General features: G+C 36.1%; 2 long non-coding RNA genes across 7 annotated transcripts in view; one reads left to right on the top strand and one right to left on the bottom strand.

Annotated features, from left to right (window-relative positions):
* The window catches only part of LOC112673361 (uncharacterized), a 34052-nt gene extending 21186 nt beyond the window's left edge, over window positions 1–12866 (top strand). Inside the window, exons 3-5 of one of the 5 annotated variants that reach the window (XR_003144750.3) lie at window positions 8986–9027; window positions 11578–11633; window positions 12161–12866. This is a non-coding gene — a long non-coding RNA (uncharacterized LOC112673361). The other 4 variants (XR_003144749.3, XR_007405498.1, XR_003144746.3 and 1 more) reach the window with 4 other exon arrangements.
* LOC118352252 (uncharacterized) overlaps window positions 1–14949 on the bottom strand; it is a 101631-nt gene that overhangs the window by 40585 nt on the left and 46097 nt on the right. The gene's annotated exons all lie outside the window — the stretch shown is intronic.

The raw sequence follows: 14949 nt of genomic DNA, 5'->3' as shown, positions 1-14949 counted from the left end.
TAAGCTCCATCAAATTCTGGGAGTCTCTAGACTCAACTTGGAATTAGATTACAGAATATCTGGCATTATGTGGAGTAATAAGCACTTTAGATCTCCAAAGATTCATTCTGTAATTCTACCTCAACCACTTTCTAGAGTTTCACTACTACCTAAATCACATCTTTCAATCTTACTATATTTTTGTGATTTCATGCCTATCTTTAATGATTATTCAAAATGTGTTAATTATAAAGCTGGAGTGCTAGAAAACAGTCCTGGAACTAAATTTAATTCGATTTTGGAAGTGTTTTGTTATTTCAAAGAAAAAATTATGCTTTATAAAATTTTCTAATGTTTGGATATACAGAATAGGTTTGTCTCTGATAATGTGGATGGCTAATGCCTAGCCTAATAGGAAGAACACTGTCTATCAGCCCTTTGGAAATATCTGGAAATTCCAAATTTCAAGAAATTTTGTTATTTAAATTGAAAAGTTAAGAACTATAATGTCAATATGAAATATGAAGTAGTGAATTATTTTGAATAACTGTGAAATCATTTCTTAATACTACTGAATTATTTTTAAATATACTCAATTGAATTTTGTAAACTCACCAATTCCCAGGACATTAAGTACCTAAAGTTCTATAATTATAGGTATTCAGATGGATAACTGAGCTTGGAGCATTCAACCCAGTTTTCATCATGAAACTGCATCTGTCATGCATCATAATTCACAGGCAAAATCTAGCTCAACACAAAAGCCACCTTCTATTATTGTCTATCCTGTTTTATCTCTCCTTATGGTGGAAAAGATATCTCTTTGTCCTGACCAGCACCTGGAAAACAGAAGGATTTAGAGAACATAGCAATTAACCAGGGTCACCATAAGAGTAAAGAAATTCCCTATGTCTTAGAGGCTCACAGAACAAACTATGGTTTTCATTAAATGGGGTTCTAAAATAATCTACTAAGGGACACTTTCCCTATTTCTCCCTCAGAAAAATATGTTTGAGTACTGTATTTCCTTAAGATAATGGGTTCTCCTATTGATGATACTATTGGTTCTTCTAATGGGTAACTGTGGGTTTATGTGTGGAAATGTCAAGATAAAAAAATACAAAATAAGCTGGACTAAGTGAGTCTATGGATGGTCAGAAAAGAAGCAAACTCTAAATTTCTATATTCTTTATATGCTTTTCCAGTCCCCTCACTGAAGTATTGGTTAAATCACCTGATTGCAATGTGTCTTAGTGTCCTTAAAGTCTCCACTGGCGCAGTTCTTATTAAAATACAATATGACAGAATAAGGTGACACTGAAACTTGACCTCTCTTGTTGAGTCATAAGGAACAGAACCCAAGATCAGATAGGGACTCTGCAGGAGGATATGGATGCAGATATGGAGGGCATCTGCTGAGTCTGACCATAGTCCTAGATAAACAGTTTGAAGAACTGTGAAAAGAGAGGCACAGTGCAATGGAGATTGATTTGGATGAGTGACAAAAACTAAGATCCATTATTATTATGAGTCAGGTTAAACCAACAGAGCAGAAGTCCCGGGAAATGGGAATAGTTTATTAAAGTCTGAAGGTAGTGAGTGATTCAAGAAAGGGTAAAGGGGACCAGTGCCAAGATTCCAAGCAATTACTCTATTCAGATCTAGGCCCAGCTATTATGTGGGAATAAAAGGAGTAGATCCCAGGGCTGTAAGGAAGGGCTTAAAAAAAAAAACTAAGCATTGCATCAGAACCCTGCCCAAGGAACGTAGCTGACAGGCCTCCTGGACCAGCAGGGGTACAGAGTGCTAGGTGGCAAATAAAGTTCAAGCTTAAGGATCCAAATTGAGCCAACACCACAGAACCAGGAATATGCAGTTGGAGGACTCATTTGACACCAGAGTCAGAAAATTGCAATGAATTCCAGAAAATCTACATGGGAATCTTCTGATCGATTACATCTCAGAAAAAGATGAGCAAGGCAGACAATCACTGAGTCAAAATCAGTGGTTCTCAAATTGGAGCGTGAATCAGAATAACCTAGAGGGATTGTTAAACAAAGATTCCTGCAACTCCCAGATATTCTGATTCATTATGTCTAGAATGGAGCAACAATACACATTCCTTTTAAGTGTACATGAACACTCACCAGAACAGACCATATATTAGGCCATAAAACAATATCAATATATTTAAAAGAATTGAAATCACACAAAGTATGTTTCCTGACTAAAATGGAATGAAATTAGAAATCAGTAACAAAAGAAATTTGAGAAGTTCACAAATATGTAGAAATTAAACAAAATAGTCCTAAATAATCAATGTTTCAAAAAAGAAATCATAAGCAAAATTAGAAAATACTCTGAGATGAATGAAATTTTAAAAAACATACTGAAATATGTAAGATACAACTAAAGTAGTACAGAGAGGAAAATTTATAACTGTAAAAATCTACATTTAAAACAAAATATCTTGGAGCACCTGGGCTGCTCAGTGGTTGAGCGTCTCTGCCTTTGGCTCAGGTTGTGATCCTGGGGTCCTGGGATTGAGTCTCACACTGGGCTCCCTGCAGGGAGCCTGCATCTTCCTCTGTCTATGTCTCTGCCTCTCTCTGTGTGTCTCTCATGAATAAATAAATAAAATCTTTAATTAATTAATTAATTAATAGAATATCTCAAATCAATGTAAACTTCTGCCTTAAAACTGAAAAAAGAAGGGAGGGCAAACTTATTCAAGGTTGGCAGAAGGAAGAAAATAATAAAGATAGAGAGCTAAATAAAATAGAAAAAATATAGAAAAAAATCAATAGAAGCAAAAGTTCTTTTGCTTTTTAAAAGTCAACAAAATTCATAATACTTTAGCTAGGCTGACCAAGAAGTAAAGAAAGAAGACTCAAATTACCAAAATCAGAATAGAAGAGGGGACATCACTACAGACCTTACAGAAATAATAAGGATTATAAGAAAATACTATGAACAATTGTATGCCAACAAATTGTATGCAGATGAAATGAACGGTTCCCTAGAAAGACACACACTACAATAATTTACTTCAGAAGAAATCAATAATCTGTATATACCCACAAGTAACAAGCCTAAAATAGTAATCTAAAACTTCTCACAAAGAAAAGCTTAGATATAGATAACTTCACTGGTGAATTCTATCAAACTTAAAGAATTAACACTAATCCTACACAAACTCTTGCAAAAAGTAGAAGAGGGTAACAGTTCCCAGCTCATTCTTTAACATCACCATTACCCATATACCCAAACCAGACAAAAACAATACAAGACTACTACAGACCAACATCTCTTATGAAGATAGACATAAAAACTTCCATCAACTTAGGAGCAAGCTAAAACCAGCAACAAATAAAAAGAATTGTATCATGACAAACTAGATTTATGCCAGGAATATGTCTGATTTAACATTTTTAAAAATCAAACAATTTGACACAATTTTATAAAATAAAGAGCAAAAAACCACATGATCATTTCAGTAGATGGAGAAAAAAACATGTGATGATATCTACCACTCTGTCATGATAAAAAGACTCAACAAATTAGGAATAGAAGGGAACTTTCTCAATCTGATAAAAAGGCATCTCTGAACAACACACAGCTAACATGATGTTAAATTGCAAAAGATTTAATGCTTTCTCCTTAAGATCAGGAATAAGATAAGGATGTCTGCTCTCATTATTTTTTTTTTTTAAGACTTTATTTATTTGAGAAAGAGAAAGATCACAAGTAGGGAGAGGAGTAGAGAAGCAAACATCCCTCTGAGCAAGGAGCCCAATGTGGCACTCAATCCCTGGGATCATGACTTGAGCCAAAGGCAGATGTTTGACTGAGTCGCCCAGGTGACCCTGCTCTCACCACTTCTATTCAACATTTTACTGGATATCTAGCCAGGGCAACTAGGCAAGGAAATAAAAAGACATCCAAATTGGAAAGGAAGTAAAATTAACTCTACTTTCATATTACATGATCTTATATAGAGAAAATTCTAAGGAATCTACCAAAAATTATTGTGACTGCTAACTGAGTTTAGCAAGGCTTTATGATACAGGATTAATATTTTAAAAAATACTATAACTCTATGCAATACCAATGAACAATTTAAAAATTAAATTACAAAAATAAAATAATTCCATTTAAAATAGCACAAAATACCTAGAATTAAGCAAAAGTGCATGACTTGTACACTGAAAATCATAAAACACTGTTGAAAGAAATTAAGGAATATCTAAATAAATGGAAAGATATTCGCTGTTCAAGGACTGGAAGACTTAATATTATTCAAATGACAATGGTCCTCAAATTTGTTACAAATTTAATGCAAATTCTATCAGTATCCCAACTGGCATTTTAATGAAAAAGATTTTTGCCAAACTGAACATAAATTTCATATAGGAATGTAAAGTATCTGGAATAGCAATAATAATCTTGAAAGAAAAACAAGTAAGACTCACACTTTCCAATTTCAAATCTTAGTACACAGTTGAATAATAAGGACCAAAGAGTACTAGCACAGGTATAAACTTATAGATAAATAAAATAGACTTAACAGTCCAAAAGCTTATGGTCAATTGATTTTTGAAAAGGGTGTCAAGAAAATGAGGAAGGAGCAATTTTCAAGCAAATACAGTTGGGATAACATGGAAAAGAGTTAATTTGGACTCCTACCTCACACCATACCAAAAAATAAATAAATAAAAAACCTTAAAATGGATCATAGATTTAAATTTCAGGGTTAAAATTTTTTACACTCCTAGAAGAAAATATAAAAATAAATTTCTGTGACCTTGAATAGGAAATGGTTTCTGAAATACAACAGCAAAAATGCAAAAGCAAAAATAGATAAACTGGACTTTATTAAAACTAAAAACTTTTGTGCTCAAATGATACCATCAAGAAAGGAAAGGAATCCACAGTCTTGGAGAAAATATTTGAAAATGATATCTTTGATAAGGGTTTTATATATAAAAAATATTTTTAAAAAACCTAACAATAGTGAAAGGGCAAGTAATCCAACTTAAAAATGGGCAAAAGATTTGAACAGACATTTCTTCAGAGATCTACAAATAATAAAGACATGAAAGTATACTCAACATCATTAGTTATTAGTGAAATACAAGTCAAAACTACCATGCAATACCGATGTACATCCATTAGGAGGGTTATAATAAAAAAGACAACAATAACTTTTAGTGTGGATACAAAGAAAATGGAACCCTCATACAATGCTGGTGAGAATATAAAACAGTACAGCCACTTTGGAAAATTTGGAGAAATATTAATAATAGGGTTTCTCAAGATATTAATAATAGGATTACTATATGACATAGTAATTCCATTCCAGGAAATGAAATTTAACCTTTGGTACACATGAAGAGTTGGACATGAAAATTTAAAATAGCATCATTCATAATAGTAAAAAAGTAGAAACAATGCAAATATTCCTCAATGAATGAAGGATCAACAAGTGTGGAATATCCATTCAATAGAGTATCATTCAGCTTTCAAAAGGAATGAAGCACTGATAAATGCTCCAACATAGGTGAGCCTTGAAAACATTATCCTAAGAAGCCAATAACCAAAGACCACATTTTGTATGATTCCATTTATAAAAAATGTCCCAAATAGGCAAATCCACTGAGGCAGAAATTATAATAGAGCTGCCCAGGGCTATGCTGGAAGAGGAAGATGTGGAATGACTGCTGGTGGGTATAAGATTTTTAGGTGATGAGAATGTTCTAAACTTAGATTGTAGTGATCATTACATAACTCAGTGAATACACTAAAAACTTTTGAGGCATACTTTAAATAAATAGATTTTGGGAAGCCCCGGTGGTGCAGCGGTTTAGCGCCGCCTACAGCCCAGGGCGTGATCCTGGAGACCCTGAATCGAGTCCCACTGTCAGGCTCTCTGTATGATGCCTGCTTCTCCCTCTGCCTGTGTCTCTGCCTCTCTCTCTCCGTCTCTATGAATAAATAAATAAAATATTAAATAAATAAATAAATAAATAGATAGATTTTATGATATGTGAAATGTATCTCAACAAAACTGTTTTTGTTAAATGACCTTATGATTTATGTGTACTTATTTAAAAGTAAGGTTTGTTTTGTTCTTTGGGTACTTGGAAAAGGGGGGATTTTGGGGGCCATGGATTGAAAGTCTGGGTTGAAAACAGAATCTTACACTAACTAGTACATGCAACTCTTCTAATATTAAGGAATTTACCAAGGAAACTGAACTAACACTGCTCCTCCTCTAAACTCCCAAAGCCAAATCATCTATCATCTTTCCCTATATAAAGTTTCACTTAGGAGCTAATTTTCATTGCTTAGATAAAAGGAGATTTATTCTGGAGGCTCCAAGAGATTCTTTTCTAAAAGAACTTTTGCTCTTTAACTTAGGAAGACTTAACTCAGGGATTAGGAGATGGAACACTGCAAAACTATTCCTAAAACTGTGCCCTATATGTGGTTTTTCCACACTGAGAGAGGTAAACTTAGAACAAGGTCACATTTCCTCTCCTGGTTTCTCTTTGGCACCAGTTGTGTAGGGGGAGAAGCAGAGAGGAGTGCTACACAAAAGACTGGTCTCTGGCCTCTAACAGAATGCTGAAGGCTGGCTGTGACTTAGACTTCCCAAGTGACCAGCTCACCTGTGGGGCCGCCTGGGCCCTGGGTGAAGGGAAGAAAGTAGAGCCGATCAGGTTTCCAGCTTTGAAGTAAAGAATGAGCCAGAATGAAGAAGCTCCTGATCAAAGGCGGCTAAACGATAAGAAAGGCGACAGTGCTTCTCCAGGGAAAGCCTGGGCACCTGTGGCCAGCAGGGGAGACAGCATCAAACCCTCTGAATGGGCGTTTTTGTTTCTGTTCCTTTTGACAACAGGAAACATTTGAAGCAATTGGAACCAGCGATTTGTAAGTCAGATCAGCCTAGTGCACTGGTTCTAAAAATTGATATGCATCAGAATCACTTGGGGAAGTTTCTGGAAATACAGTATCTGGGTTTCACCTTCTAGATGCGCCTACAGTTTAATAACCATTGGCTCAATGTTGGGAATTACCACCAATCTGGAAGGGGAAACTATTTAGGGGAAATATATGTCCTTTGTATTACTGTTATCCTAGATTTTCAAATGTTCACCAAAACCCTCAAGGAAGAAAGAGGTTATATTCAGTAAATCTAATCTACCAATTCTCTGAATACAGCATAGACAATTCAGAGGACTCTCTCTGGGGACCCAAATGCCCTTGTTAATGTTCCAGGCACTAGGCTAGGTACTAGGGGTAGAGATGAATAACACAGACCTGTTCCCAAGAACTCAGCACCACCTTGTTGGAGAGACAGACATGTAAACAAAATAAATGAAGTATTATAAGAAGAATGTATGAGGCCCTGTTCCAGCTCAGGAAGAGAATGACTAACTCTGCCTGGAGGGTAGGAGAGGCAACAGAGGCTTTCCCAAAAACACAAAGTTGGAAGCTAGACTTTGGTGTTGGGGAGTGGCTTGCCTCCCTGGCATTGGGAAGTGCAGGTGGCCTGGCAAGGAAATGGGAAGATTCAAGTCCTAGGGGAAGCTGTGCAGAGACACAGACCTGTAAACCCTGGGAAGTTCAGGATGGCAGGAATACAGAGGAAGCCGGTGATAGGGTGGTTGGGGACAAGGTAGAAAAGCAACCTCCATATGAAAGAACCTATAAACCCCATGAAGGAGATCTTTGGACTTTGCCTGTAGGGGATGATCACTTAATGTAGGAATTTCTCTCTGTCTATGAACCTAAAGAACCCAGAATCTTGGACACAAAACTGTTATTCAAGTCCAGTAAGTTTGAATTAGGAAAATTATAAGGGATGTGTCTCCAGAATTATAACAACACAGTATTTATTTTTCATTTGATTTGGCAAGTTCCAAAATAAATACTAATTCAATCAGTATTTGCATACTTCATAGTCTAAGAGAAAAATTCATAGGTATTTATCACATATGCTTCTCATGGCCTCACAGCAACCACACAAAGTAGATGCTACTGCCTCAAACTTCTAGAAGAAGAAATTTCTTAGAAAAGCCAAATAGCTTATATTATATAGCTTATTTAAGTAGTAGACCTACAACTCTAGCACACATTTTCTGATTATTAGTCTTACAATTTTCCTATAAGATGTGGATTGAGCAAAAGTGTAACTCTAAACAAATACACAGAATTAAAGACCAGAGTGTATACCATGAAGCCATCTAAAAGAGATATTAAAGGGAGAAATGTTAGGATTTCTCTATATGTCAGAATCAGTCTGGCTAGGCGAGGTTTATAAATATCCAACCACAATCCTAAAAAAGAACTTTCAGAGGCTTACTACAATAACAGGTAACTTCTTGCTTGCTTCATAACCTGATGAAGTTTAGGGGGGATATCCCTGGCTGCCTTTCCTCACCCTGCTAACTCAGGGTCCAGACTTTCCATGTTGGGGCCATACCTTCTATGATTGTGAGGTTACCTTGGCATCCCCCAATCCAGCAAATAGGACTTTGTAGAACTTTCTCACTCTGACTCTTGATTCAACCATGTGACTTACTCTGGCCAATGAGATGTTAGAAAATGTGACACCAGCAGAGGCTTGAAAAAACACCACACACTTGGCCTTGCTCATCCTCGCACCTCTCCCATCTGATACCCACATCCCGCTGTTTTAACACTTGAACACTATGTGCTGTGGGGGAATAAATATGTCCATTATTAAATGACATCACCTTTCTTGTGACAAAGTATATATGTGATCTACAAAGCTTTGTACAAATGTCAATTGCCTATCAAATTATAATTATCATCCTAATAATTACCATGTCCAGGCCATCCATATATTACTGGAATAAACTGGAATAATATTTTAAACTCAGGAATGGCTGATACAATCTGATGAAGAGTGACAAAAGATAAACATTCTTAAAAATTATGTGTTCTTAACCAAACTAAACTAATTATGCTCTACTTTAGGTTCTTTTGGTAGATCATGGCACAGCCACTAAAGAGTTTGAGGTAAGTGAGTTAGTTTCCCCCAACTTCACTACAAGGTTAACAAATTCAAGTCTCAAGCCAAAGTCCACCACATATATGGACGTTAATTTAGCAAAAAACCTGACTGTAAATTTAATGATGGTATAGCAGTCTATATAAGTGCCTTGACTACTCCTTGCATGATAGTTCACTTAAGGTGGACACAGCATTCCTTTTGGAGTTGGGCTCAGGTAATCATCTATCCCCTAAAATAAAAAACTAGACAGCATCACTTAGGAACTGGTTAAGACGTATTTGCACTAATTGAATCCTAATTCCCTTTTTATGTTTCATTGGGAATATCTCTAAAAAAATTGTAGCCTTTAATTTTGCCCATTTCTGATATTCATTACACTTCTCAACAAGCCACTCAGTTTCACCATTTGTGAAATTTGTCACATTGAGTATACTAACTAGAAAAACCATGATCAAGGGAGGAGTAAGAGATGAGTTCATGATAGGTGTTCCTATACTATGGCATTCTCTAAGTAATACCAATTGGCTGCCCAGATTGTGCATTTTTGATGAAGAGGACTGACACTTGAGTTAAAGCTGAAGCTAACTGACAAACACATGATGCTACACTGACTAGGCTGAGGCACTATGACATATCTCAGAGGGATGGTAATCCCATGTCACTGGGGAATCAGGTCATTGCTTGTCCCACCTCCAAACACTGTGGATGTCTCTTCTCTGAGCTCTTTATTATACCACTATTCTCATGGTGATGTATCTGATAACATGGTGTAGAAGTGTTTTATGCTTGGCACACCTGAAGATTCGCACAAAAAAAGTCATTCAATTTTAGCTATGTCTCCCTATAGGCTGTGGATATTAGGCAATATTCCTCTAGTCTGTAAAGACAAGTTAGACAGAACTGGGGGTACATTAATTTCCAGAGGTTCACAACCTTGCTGGAGTTCTACCTGTAGAGTTAACTGCTTCCCTGGCAAGAAGGAAGATATTTTATGAGATTGACTGGTTTGGATCTCACTATATAGTTCACTGTCTGGGAGAAAACAGAAAGCTTTGTCTGGCTTTCAGGTATACTCCCTTAGACAAACTCCCTTGCCTGACCCATGGAGATGTGGTAACTTGCAGCAGTGCTAAAGCAGGATTATGACTCCCACGCTGACATTAGCAACTGATTGAAGTGTGGTTTCAGGCACGGACAGGAGGAAATAGCACAGAACAATACAGCCAAGTTCATTGTGCTAATTCGGAGCTACAGCTCCCTGAGAACCAGATGTGAATTGAATAGAAAGGATATTATCGGCTCAAGGTTCTATTGGTTGGTGTAGAAAAGAGGGCTTGTGGTGTATCTGTCAACTTCATCTGACTCAACCATCATTTCAATTTTTTCTTAAGTTTAGTCCTCTCTCCTTTCTCTTTTTTTCCTGCATGACTGGCAGATGCTTTGTATTCATTAGAAAAAAAGAAAAAAAATGGGAAAATAGTACTCCAGATCCAGACTGTGGCCTCCACTTCAAAGAACAAAGAGAAACAACGAACTAGGGGTGGTGGAAAGGGAGGAGGGCACGGGGTGTGGGTGAATGGGTGACGGGCACTGAGGGGGGCACTTGACGGGATGTGCACTGGGTATTATTCTGTAAGTTGGCAAATTGAACACCAATAAAAAATAAATTTATTATAAAAAATTTAAATGAAATAAAATTTAAAATAAAAAACCAAAAAACAAAGAACAAAGAGGGAAAAGATGACACTGATAAGCACTTTATGTTTACTAGTACATCTGTCTTACAAAACCCCTGGTTATTAGGGATTATCATCATAGTTCAACAGATGAAAAAACTGAAGATAAAGGTGTTTCAGTAATTTGCCTATGGTTACCAAGGTAGTAACTGATGGAAATAGGATTCAAGGCCAGATTTATTCATTCATCCAACCTACTCCAACCATCCTATTTCATCACTCCCTCTCCTGACATCAACTGTCCTGATTTACTTCATTTGTTCTACTAGTATTCACTGGGCAAGAGTTATATGCTAGTTATGTGCTAGGTACTGAAGAATTTCTGATGCTTTTTCTATTCAGCATTTATTTCCCTTCTTCTTCCTCTTCTTCCTTTGGGGAGTGCCTTTTCCTAAATTCCTGCTCATATGGCTTGAGTAAGCCTGATCCCATCATTTGGCTCTGGAAGCAATCAAGCATCCCTGGCCCCAGTAGTCTGTTGAGGAGTGGATGTGATCCAATATGTGTCACTGAGAATCAGACTGGGGGCTTTCCCTGGAACAATTAGCAAAGAGAAACATCTTTGGTTAGAGCAGGTGGTAGAACTTAAGCCTAGAATTTTTCAAGCCATCTTTCTGAAACATGGCAGGAAATTCACTGAAGATGAAGTACTTGAAGAAAGCTGAGCCAAGAGATGAGGAGAAAACACCAGTCGTGTGCCTGACTCCTGACTTACTTGGAACTTGGACATGAACCTCTAAATTTTTCAATTACATTACTCCAAAAGATGTCATTTCTTTCTTTCTTCCTCTCCTCTCCTCCCTTTCCTTCCCTCCCTAGGTTCATGAATACTTCTAAGGAGAATCTGGTAGGAAAGGAAGCAGAGAAGAGGGAAGGTAAACTGATTCTCAGGTATCTGGCTTGTACAACCTAATAGCAGATTTTCTCATTTAATGACATAGAGATCAATGGTTGAACAGAACATAGGCCAGGGAGGTAAAGAAATGAATTCAAGCTCAATCCTATTGAGTTTGAAGTATCTTTGAGATATGTAAGTGGAGATATTGAGTAGGCAGATAGAATTAAGAGCCTATGTCTGGAGCTTAGACAATGAGGTTTTAGAGAGAGAGAGAAAAAAAAAAAAAAACTCTGGGAGGCACTGACTGAGGCTAATTGAGGCTGTGGGTGTGAATGACATTGCTTAGGAAAAAGAGTGTAGAGTAAGGAATGCTGAAAGGCTAAGGCTGAGACATGTGATACTCCACAATTTAGTATCTGCTGTTAAAAATAATTTTTATGAAAATATAAAGCATCACTGTCATAAACATTTAAAATGTGCATATTTAAAGACTTCTTAATTAATTTTGAATTATTGAAACAGACAGATCTGACAACTTGGTTCAATCCTCATTTTGATTTACAGATTCAATACAATCCCTGTCACAATCTCAGCTGGTGCTGTTGCTAAAATTGACAAGCTGATCCTAAATTCATATCAAAATGCAAGAGGCAAAAACAAAAAAAGAAAGAAAAAAGAAAAGAAAAGAAATGTAAGAGGTCTAGAAGAGTCAAAACAATCTTGAAAAAGAAAAAAAAATTGAAAGACATATTTTGTAATTTCAAATCTTAGTACAAAGCTATAGCAATCAAGACGATGTGGAATCAAGACTAGCATGAGGATAGACACAAGGATCAAAGGGATGGGATTGAGAATCCCATTGTCAATGTAAACTCTAACATTTATAGTCAATTTTCAACAAAACACAGATAGTTCAATGAAGAAAGAACAGTTTTCTCAACAAAGTGCTGAGATAAATGGATATTTACATACAAAAGAAGGAATTGGAACCTTTATTTTACATCATACACAAAAATATCTCAAACGATTGTAAACTTAAATGTAAGCTAAAACTATTAGAATAACACATCTTTGTGAGCTTATGTTAGGCAATTATTTCTAACATTATACCAAAAGTGTAACTGATAAAAGAAAAAATAAATTGGGTTTCATCAAAATTTAAAACTTTTGTGCTTTAAACTACATTATCAAGAAATGAAAAGACAGTCATTGTAAGTTCCTTCAAATGCCAAATATACATTTACCATTTGGCCTAGCTATTCTATTCCTAAGTATATACCCAAGAGAAATGAGAACATATATCTACACAAAATTTTGTACACTTCTGTTCACAATGCCATTATTCATAATAGCCAAAAAGTGGAAATAACCCACATGACCATTAACTGATGAATGGATAAACAAATTGTAGTTTATCCATATGATGGAATATTATTTATAATAGTATAAAGTATAATATTATAAAGTAACTGAGTATTGGCACATGATACAACATGTATAAATCTCAAAAATATTATCCTAAATTCAGGAAGACAATCAGAAAAAAATATATACTGTATGACTTCCTTTATATAAATTGTCTAGAATAAGTATATCTGTAGAAACAGAAAACAGATTAACACTGACCAATTGCCCTTGGAGGGTGGGAGGACAAGAGGGTGGTCAGCAAATGACTGCTAATTGATACAAGGATTCTTTTTAAGGTAATGAAAATGTTCTAAAATTAGATTTTGCTGATGACTACACAACTCCATAAACATATTAAAAACTGAGCTGTATATTCACTGAGTTGAAAATGGATGAACTTTATGCAATATAAGTTATAAACATATATGCTGTATAAATATAATAAAGTTGTAATAAAGAGTATGCAAATTGAAACTAACACCTTTATAGATCAAGAATATTGAGGTGTGCCTGGGTGGCCCAGCTGATTAAGTGTCTGCCTTCAGCTTAGGTCATGATCCTACGGTCTTAGAACTGAGTCCCACATCAGGCTCCTTGTTCAGCTGGGAGCCTGCTTCTTCTTTTCCTCCATGCTTGTGCTCTATCTCTCTCTCAAATAAATAAAAATTTTACAATAATTTAAAAAAGAATATTGAAATGAAGTTGCAATGGGCTCAAAACTGGCTTTTCCACAGGGAAGAGGGTTGTTCCTCCATAAATACAATTCATTTGCATATCTACAGATAGGAATCATTTGCACTGACATCAGTTCTGTACAGCATAGAGAATTAAAAACAGCTTAAAGCAATGAGAGACCCAGAATGTCCCCATGCAGAATCAGAATCAGAAAACTCAGAAGGATACTTAATTCTAAAGTACAGATTTTTCCCTACTTTGATTACAACTATCAATTTCTTTTGTTGCATAAAAAAAACACTTAAAACCCAATGGTTTAAAATCAAACACTTTTTTTGCTCTGGATGTCTCAGGTAGGTGATTTGAGCTCAACTGCACAGCTCATCCAGTGTCAGCTGCTCAGGGATCTTGGTTGGAATGGTTTTAGCTGGGATAATCCATCTCTGCTCCGTGAGGTCTAACTCACATGAGACAAGTCATCCCAGCTCACATGGTCAGATATCCTTTAGCACAATAGCTTGATATTGTTCACATGACACTATCAGGTATTACTCAGTCTTGGAAAAGACATAGTGTCACTACCACAACATTCTATTGGCTAAAGCAAGTCACAGAGGCCAGCTCAGATTCAAAGAGGTAAGGAAACAGACTTTACCTCTTACTGGGAAGAACTCCAGGGTCATGTTGCAGATTGTACAGGTAGAGTAAGTAGATTAATTAGGGCCATTTTTGCAACCAATCTACCATAATACTCTTTTGTAATATTCTATTCTTCTGCTTCTTTAGAAAATTTACCTAGATTTGCAACCACATACTGATTAATGTGTTTATTTGTAAATGCCTCACTTCTAGTAGATGAAAGCTACATAGGGGCCAAGACTATGTTGGTTTTTACTTAAGTTGGATGTTTGCTCCTCACATATTTTTTGGCATATAATAAGCACTAAGTGAATGAATAATTAGTTGCCCTGTGGCTAATTCGCCAGGTTGATGCAAGCACTGGGAATAAAGTATTGGCAATATGACCTAGACAGATCTAGTAACTGACTATCTGATACCCAATTAGAAAGTTATGGCTGGTGACAGCTCATGTATCCATACCACCCATTGCTGGAAAGGACAGGACAGCTAAAGACAATCCATAGACATATTAAATCAGTTGAGAACATCTTAGAACACTTTGGCAAAGAGGGCAAAGGTACAGTAGTCCCACATGTGTTGACAATGTCAACTAGCAGTTGGAAAGATTGTTAAAAATTATACATGCCCAT

The sequence above is a fragment of the Canis lupus genome, chromosome 24, assembly GCF_003254725.2.
Source record: "Canis lupus dingo isolate Sandy chromosome 24, ASM325472v2, whole genome shotgun sequence".
Classification (NCBI taxonomy): Eukaryota; Metazoa; Chordata; class Mammalia; order Carnivora; family Canidae; genus Canis; species Canis lupus.
Note: the sequence above shows the minus strand (reverse complement) of the source record. Positions and strands in the feature narration are given on the sequence as shown.